General features: G+C 40.2%; 1 protein-coding gene across 2 annotated transcripts in view; it reads left to right on the top strand.

The window, feature by feature from the left end:
• The first annotated feature begins 1,922 nt into the window (after positions 1–1,922).
• The window catches only part of PPP2R3A (protein phosphatase 2 regulatory subunit B''alpha), a 56,299-nt gene continuing 49,586 nt past the window's right edge, over positions 1,923–8,635 (top strand). For both annotated transcript variants that reach the window (XM_009284952.2, XM_009284951.2), the window contains exon 1: positions 1,923–2,041. The gene's annotated coding sequence lies outside the window, so the exon portion shown is untranslated. The remainder of the gene's footprint in view (positions 2,042–8,635) is intronic.

The following is an 8,635-nucleotide window of genomic DNA, read 5'->3' as shown; positions in this document are numbered from 1 at the left end:
TGGCGGGGGGGTGTTTCGGGGAGGATGGCGAAGCAGTGATTGAATGGAGTTACCAGGTAACACACAGGGTGGAGAAGGAGGAAATACTTCTCACATCGCACGCGTTTAAGTTGTGAAAACCACTGCTACTGGTGTTGCGGAGGCCGAGACTATAAATTGTCTCAAAAGAGTTTTGACAGAGTGCTGAGAGGCGTAACGGCTTTTAAGCACAGTGATCTGGATGTAGTTTCCAGTTCAGGATGGCCCGAAGCTGTTAGTTGTTGTAAAGTGGGAGGTTAACACCGGTGAAGGATCACCTTTACTTGGGCTGTTCTTTTTTTGTGAACGCTTCCCACTTGCCCCAGGACCCTGGGTAGCTGGACCTTTGATCTTCTTCAATGCGGCTGTTCATATATGGTCATGAAAGTAAGATTTTAATTTTTTTCCGAAGTATTTCTTCATGATCAAGAAAGGGAACAGCTGTGGCTGCAAGACTCCTTGGTTAATGGACAGACAAATCCAAGATTAAGTTGGACGTAAACTTGTAGAATTGAGATTGAATAACTATTGGAATGATTTACTGAAGGACGTGTTCCTTCTGGAGTAATTCTCTCTGAAGGTCATCAGACTGCGCTGGTCTCAAGTAATGTAAATATTTTTAAGCCTGGGACTAATTTTATTACCTCTGTTCTTCACACTAAAGAAGGAAGCCCTGGAAGATGTGCTGTTCTGTGTCCCCATCTTTCCTGCAAAGGCAGGCTAGCAGTGCAAAGGGAAGAATTCAAGAGAAGAGGCAGGCAGGTAGTCCCCAAGCTGTTTGCTGTTGAAGTGCTGCCTGAAAGGCTGAGTACTTTTTTCTTAGTGGTGGTCTCAAGGCTTTACCTCACATGATCTGATGCCCGCTTCAGGAAATAAATTCTCCAGGCATTTCCTTAAAATAGCTGCCTCTTAATTATTTCTTGTGAATCTCTCGAGCTTGGTAGATCTGTTCTCACAGGTTATGTAGGGGGAAGTTATTTTTGTGAGAACTTTGAGATTGTCAGTACTATTAGACTTCTCTCAGTTTTGTAAAATTATGTATTTAATGTCTGCTGGATTTTGAGAAGTTGAAGCAAGAGACAGTGGTTTGGGTTTTTTTTCAGTATTTACGTATCTGAAACGGTAACATTGTGTATCAGATGAGACTGATTTACATTTGACTTCATGTAAAATAAAAAGTTCCCTGATGGCAGACAGCCAGTTTCCACTACCTAGACCTTTGCAATCACTGTCATGCGTCATATTATTTTGCACTCATAATTTCAGAGGTGCAGTGTTAAAGGTAGCTATGGGCAAAGTGCCTCAAGTTAAAGTTGACCAATGTGTGACTACCAAATACTGCAGAGTTTCACTGGTAAAGCATCTATTTCATCCCCTTCAGCTGCAGCCTGTGGAGCAGGTGATGAATATTGTGGCTCAGGCAGTTCAGAAGTCTCTGTAGTGGAGCCCTGTGGTCTAACACTCACTAGTGTGTCTGTACACTACCACAGAGCCCTGTGGTCTAACACTTTTTTTTTTTTGGTAAGGACCTTTCTCTATCCTTCCTGCGGACACCTCTCCCCCTTTGAATTACACAGAAAACATGACTTTAAACAGTAACTCTGAACTTGGTATATCTTGGTCCAGTACAGAGGTTGCTGTGCAGTCTTGCTTCACTTCCTTTGTATAAATGTTTTCCAATACTGTTTTTACTTAAATGATTGCATGCTGTTCTTCCCCCGTAAGACTAGGTTGTCTCCTGTTACACAGAACTGAACTTTTCTGAAGACTGAATTAGAGCTTGGATCTTGTGCTCCAATTCTGGCAGAAACTGGACAGCAAAGTAGAACTGTGGGAGGAAGGGAATTTTCTCATTCATAATTAAGGTAGTTAAGTGCTGTCTTAAAGACCTGGTTTCATGTGTGTTACAGGACAAGCTTCTTCCACCAGACCTCACTGTTTTATTTCCTCTTCTGCTTGTGTCCCTGGATCTGATTTGCAGAATTTCTGATGTACAACTGTAAGGGCAGTTGCAGCTGAGCAGGTGCTGTGCTTTGACCATATGAAATACTCTATAATGTCACATGCTTTGGAAAAATCAGGCCTTGAGCACCAAAACCAGATGTATTCTCTTTGCCACAGTTCTTGCAGGGTAAAATGAGGGTAATACTGGAAAATAAGTTAATGTTTAAGTAGCATGTGAATACTATACTGATGGAGAAATTAATAATTCTGATTGCAGAATAGTGTATGAATAGGATGCAGTAAGCAATACCTGAGGTCACATATGTAACAAGCAAGCTTGTTAAAAATGACTATTCATTTTAATGAATATTCAGATTCCTGAATGTGAACACTGCTGTTCACTCAAATTAGAATGAGGGAATCTTTACATTTTTCTGCTTTTCTGTTTCTTGTGTGTATCACTTGTCTTTTTAATCTGCTTCTGTTTAAATACACAAAGGAAAAAGAAATGAATGCAAGTTCTTTTTTTGTTTTGTAAAGCTCCCTGGGTTAGTAAAGATACTGGGGAAATTACTTCCTCTGTCTTACTGGGATGTCACCCTTAATTTTCTGTGGTAGAGGAAAGGGGATAGAAAAGTTATGCTCCCTTAAATTACATGTTGCTTTGATCACACTGATCCGTACCTCTGGTGTGGCTTATCAAAGTCATAAGCAGTAAAAACTGTAGCAGTGCCAAACTTCTTGAATGCTAGGACATGCTGCACCTTTTGGTGTAATTTGTTACGTTTCAACAGCTGCTCCTTTTCAGTGTGAGATGGAGGCTGGCAGGAATGGGCTTGTGGAAGGTATGACTGGTGGAAATGACTGCTTGCTTTTTACTCCTGTGATTGTGCCTCAGACGAGAGGATGGGCATGCAGCATAGAATTGAAGCATTTCTCCCCAGCTTGGCATTTCACTGTTCTCATCGCTGACCTATGTAAGAGCTATAGTACTCCAGCTGGGGCCAGGTATGGGCTGGGAACTGAGACTACCCTGGAGAAATGGACTGTCACCTTAGACAAAGAGAACTTTACTAAGAATCTTGAATCCATGAGGAAATAAGTGAATAAAGAGTAGTGTGATACAGATAAGACATGAAGAAGTCAGATAGGACAGCAGTGAGAAATGTATGAGCTCTGAATAGATGGGTAATGAAAGAAAAAAAATATTTTTCTTTATTTGTTATTAAATTAAAAACCTATTTTACCTTGCAGATCACTAGCAGACAGCTAGTCTGCTACAGGAGAAATTTTACCTAACTTGCAAGTAAGTTTCCAAGATGGTTTCAGGGAATCTGTAGATTGTAATCTCAGTATCAATAAAAGTTAATGACTGAGGGAATGCCATCTTGGACACAACTCTTCCTTTGTTATCTTAACACTTTAATAAAATCACTTTAATTTGTGTAAAGTAATTGGATACTGTTAATACTAAATTAACCAATTCCAGGGAAAATAAATGTATCTTGCTAATATGAAATTATCTTTTTCCATATAAGGTTATAAACAGCCAAGAGACACATTACTTAAGTTCTTTCTGACCTCTGCCCTGAGCCTTGTTAATTATGTGCTTTTGAATCTTGTTCACCTCCAGTGTTTTCTGGTTGGTCACCTTATTTTCTGTTAGCATGACAAAGCTCAGTCAGGCTTATTCTTACTACAATTTTTTTTTAACTTGTGCCTTTCTAAGCTTCAACATGTATGTTAATGTATTGGGGGCCTGCTAAATGAGCTAAGGTTAAATTCTGTAGTTCTATACAGACATGGGACTGGAACAATAATTAGTTGGCAAATTATTTATACTTAACAGATTGGTGTTATGTGGAAAAATTGTGTGAGCTTTTACTCTCTTGCTGTCTCATCTGTATAACTGGAAACCAGTCTCATGGGACACAAATTCCTGTCTGGTCAGTTTTAGTTCCAAGTCTCTGTGCAAAGGAAAGTTGAAGAAGGGTATTTCAGAAAAGCTGAAAGGGATGAAAACTGTCTTGATATTATTGACTATCCTCCTCCCCAGCTGATACCCATAATGACAAGCTTTGCAGGGCCCATAATATTGGTTCTCTACAACAGAGTTTATAGTATACTTGTGTTCAAAGACCCTGTATACTGCTGTTTGTGAAGGGCATAGCTGCACTAGAATATTAGATAACACTGTGACTTAACCTGAAGAATTTCACTGAATAATACTGTATTCACTAACTGCAAGTCAGTATTTTAGAACAATAGTTTAGAGTCTAGTGCCAGGTTTGTTTTTAAAAAGCAGTGTAGACTATTGTTATTGATACTAGCCCAAATCTTTTTGCGTGTTGGGTTTGCTTTACGTTGCTGCTGTAAATGTGGGGAGGTTGTATTTAAGTTAGTGTTGGAGGATTATTTTTTTTTTAGGGTAAATCTACTGAAACAGATTTCCTAATGTAAAAATTTACTTCTCCAAATCCATACTGACTGCAAAGCAGTATTTATCATCCTGTCACGGAAGGTGATTCTCAAGGTCATGTCTACTTGGAAGCCTGCCTTGGTAAGTGCTCCCATTGCAGTGACCTTCATGGTTCACTGCAAGAATGCTGAAGTCCATCTTCAGCTGGTAAAGTTAGACGGTCTGAAGCTATTCAGCAAGAAGGCACAAGAGACAAACAAGCGAGTATTCTGTTTCTGGATTTTCAGAGGGAGTTTAACAAAGTTCTTTACTAATACTTCTTAAAGGAAATGAACTGCCATGGAGCAGGAGTGTAGCTTTTTCAGTTATACCTGGTTAAAAGTGTAGGAAGAACTGTCAGTTTTTCTAGTGAAGAGTAATCAGTGGAATCCCAGGGGGATCTGTGTTCAGGCTTGTGTTGCTCAACATAGTTATAAATGATCTGGAAGAGAGGCTGAGTAACGAAGTGACAGTATATGCTGAGAATCACAAAATTAGGGTAGCAGGAACAAAAGGTGACGAGTTGCAGAAGGTTCTCACAGTACTTGGTTGTAGGCAAGCCGTACTTGATGCTGGTAGATATAAAATAGTGTGCACAGGGAGAAACAACTAACTGTGTCTATGCAGTGATGAGCTTTTAAGAATCTATGCCATTCAGGGAAGATCTTTTAAGTAACGCGGACAAAACTCTGTGAAACTCTCTCAGCAGCAGTCAAAAAAAAAAAAAAGGCAAATAGAAATGACAGAGGTCTCTAGGAAAGGGAGAGGGAGCAAAACAGAATGCCATGTTATAAAGCCATGGTATGTTTTTGTAATGAATAACATACCCCCCTGAAAGTTAGGGGCAGACATTCTCCCCTCTCCAAAGATTAGGGAAAAACACAGAAGAGCATAATTGAAGCAGCTTTTATAAAAAGAGTAACCAAATAAACTGGGGCTTAGCCTGGAAAATACACGATTGGAAGTAGGATGGATAAGAGGAGGGATTATGATAGCAATCTGCAGCCATGGGAATATGAAACAATTGTTCCCTGTTTATTTTGTCACCTGAACATGGCAAGAATGAAAGGGCATCAAGTGGTGCCCAAGCAAAAGGTGCTAACTTTTAACAGTGGAAGTATTAAAATATGACCCCTTGATTCCCCAGAACCTTTCTGGGTCCATGGCATCCTTTGATGAGAAGATTCACAGGTTTGCTGCATGTGTGCTTGTTTTAACCTGCTTCCTGTAGCATTGCTTGATCGCACCTAGTTCTTGTGTTGGAGGAAAATCATAGAATCGTTGAGGTTGGAAAAGACCTCTAAGATCATCGAGTCCAACCGTTGACCCAACACCACCATGTCCACTAAACCATGTCCCTAAGTGCCTCATCTACTCGTCTTTTAAATACCTCCAGGGATGGGGACTCCACCACTTCCCTGGGCAGCCTGTTCCAATGTTTAAGGTGAGCATTCAGACCCTATCTACCCTTTCTATGCCATTCATGATTTTGTAGATTATCATATTATTCCAAAGTCACCTCTCTTCCAGTCTGAAATGCCTGGTCCTGCTGAGTCATTCCTCACAGACAAGCTGTCAAGACCTTTGGATCATTCTTGTTGCCCATCTCCTAACCTTTCTTCTCAGACTGTATGAAAATTTTGGTCTCTAAGAGTGAATACCTTCCTCTTGCATAGAGCATTCCATCAGTAGATCCCTGCACGTTTTACAAAGGACAATAGTATCATTGTTTCTTCTTGAAAGATAGGTAGCAAGAGGGACAGAAGGTATGAATTAACCCAGGTGGTTATGAGAACAGACACTTGAGAATGTATTATCTGAAAATAGTGAGGCTTGGAAGGGGAAAGCACTATACAGTGATAATACTAGTTTTTGAAAGGCAGTTCAAAAATTCATTTCTGAATGTGGTTCTCATCTGTTCTGGATATTGTCCACAGTTTGGGTTCCTGCATCTTAAAGTGTGTAGTTGAACCAGAAGAGCTTACGAGGGGCAGTAGAAATAATCAAAGGTGCAAAATGGCTTTCTGTACAAGAACAACTGAGTTAAGTGAGGACTAATAATCCTGGAAAAGAGAAGGCAGAGGGATGACATGGAATTCTGTAAACTCAGGAATGCTGTGAACAGCGTGTATACAGGGCTAGTGTTTGTGCTCTGTTTCGGTACAAGATCTTTACATATTGAAACTGGTGAGTGACAGATTTGAAAGGGGTGGTAGGTGGTGGAATGTCTTGTCAAAAGATGCTCTGGATGCAGAGTTTCTGTGGAATCTGGGGGATGCCCAAGCACACGGGAGGGAAATCCTTTGAAGGTTACTAAGTACACAGAAACCACATCCAGCTTCACAGTTCTCATGAGCTGAAAATAGTTGGAGGCCAGGAGAGTACTCCTAGGAGATACCATATATCTTTTTCTAATACTATTCCTTGAGCATTGGCATATAGCCACTGTTGGAGACAGATACAGTTGTTCCTGTGTTCTTGTTTAATCCTGAAGGATGGGATTCATCTAATGTAACTTGTAATCTCAAAATTAGATTGTTTTTTAAGCTCAGTGGGGTGATTTTCTTTGAGGTGCCTGCCTCTCTGCATTGCCTACAGAGAGTACCTAACACTTAATTTCTAGGTAGCTATCTTAAATTAGATGAATCCCACCTCTCTTAGGTTTTTGTAAGAACAATAACAAATTACAGACCGAATTCATAAAAGGACTATAGCAATGACTTTGAAGACATCTCTCTTCCAGACTCTCTCTGGCAATCCTGGAAAAGACTAAGAGGTGGTTTGATTATAGTGTGTCAGTACTTGCAGGTGTGGAAATATATCTTCCTGAGAGCTTTTTTAAGTTAGCTTAAGAAAGCCTGATACCTGTTTGCTGGAACTTGATGTTGAACAGACTCAAATCGGAAATAATGACCCCTTTTCTATAGTGCATGTAATAAAATATTGAAGCATTTAAGCATATGAAGAAATGTCCTTTGGTTCAAATAGGAGTTCTCAGTTTGACTAGGTCACATCCTCTGACCTGGATTACGAGGGAAGTCAGGATTTGTAGCCATCACAATCCATTGCAGTCTCTAAAGCATGAAATATCTTGGTACTAAAACCTCTTAAAACTGAACTCAGGATGCCTTGCCAGTGTAAGTGGTACAACACTTCTAATCCAAAAACTTTACAGGTGCAATTGTAAATGGTTTCTTTTACTATAGCTGAAATGTATGCATGTGTGTCAAATTCCCACTGGTCATAAGGATTGAAAAGTTATCATAGCTGTAGTTCCCATCTAAGTCCTATGTACAAAAAAGTCCTTTTGGATTAACTATACATGCTGCCATTAAGGACATTAAAATTTTATAAGCGGTAAATATATAAGAAATACAACACAAAGGAGCAACTCGGATGGTTAGATTTTTTTTCTTCTGAACTTCTTTAGTATAGAAGAAAAAGTTACTCTTTAGTCTCCTGTTCAAACTATTTTGGAAGGTAAATTATGCAAGTGATAGCCAATTATAAATAAGTTCCTTTGTGATAGGGTTCAAAATAATTTATGTAAATGGCTCTTTGTAACATTTCTGCTGAATTCAGCAGTGGATTTGTTACAAAAATTTCTTACCACAGCTATTGCTGGTGTGATTCTATCATAGATGGAGCATCTGGTGATTTTTCAGTGACTGTATAGAATGCTGTATAACATTACTAGTAGTCGTGTGAACCCTGTCGATTCTGGCAATGGTTGACTGGGCCATTGGAGCAGTGACCACTTAGCTGTGTGATCAGAGACCCTTTGGATTTCGTGGAGTGTGGCTCAGTGTCAGCTCCTTTACGAGCTTGTCTGTCGTGGTTTAACCTCAGTCGGCAACTGAGCACCACACAGCTGCTCACTCACTCTCCCCTCCCCTGGTGGGATGGGGGAGAGAATCGGAAGAGTAAAAGTGAGAGAACTCGTGGGTTGAGATAAAAACAGTTTAATAATTGAAATAGAATAAAATCCTAATAATAATAAGAATATAGAAAGCAAGTGATGCACAATGCAATTGCTCACCACCTGCTAATGGATGCCCAGCCAGGCCCTGAGCAGCGCCCCCCCCGGCCAGCTTTCCCCAGTTTATGTGCTGAGCATGACGTCACGTGGTATGGAATGTCCCTTTGGCCAGTTTGGGTCAGCTGTCCTGGCTGTGCCCCCTCCCAGCTTCTTGTGCACCTCCAGCCTTCTCAGTC

This window comes from Aptenodytes forsteri, unplaced genomic scaffold (assembly GCF_000699145.1).
Source record: "Aptenodytes forsteri isolate BGI_AS27 unplaced genomic scaffold, ASM69914v1 Scaffold679, whole genome shotgun sequence".
Taxonomy (NCBI): Eukaryota; Metazoa; Chordata; class Aves; order Sphenisciformes; family Spheniscidae; genus Aptenodytes; species Aptenodytes forsteri.
This window is presented reverse-complemented; position numbering and strand designations above follow the sequence as displayed.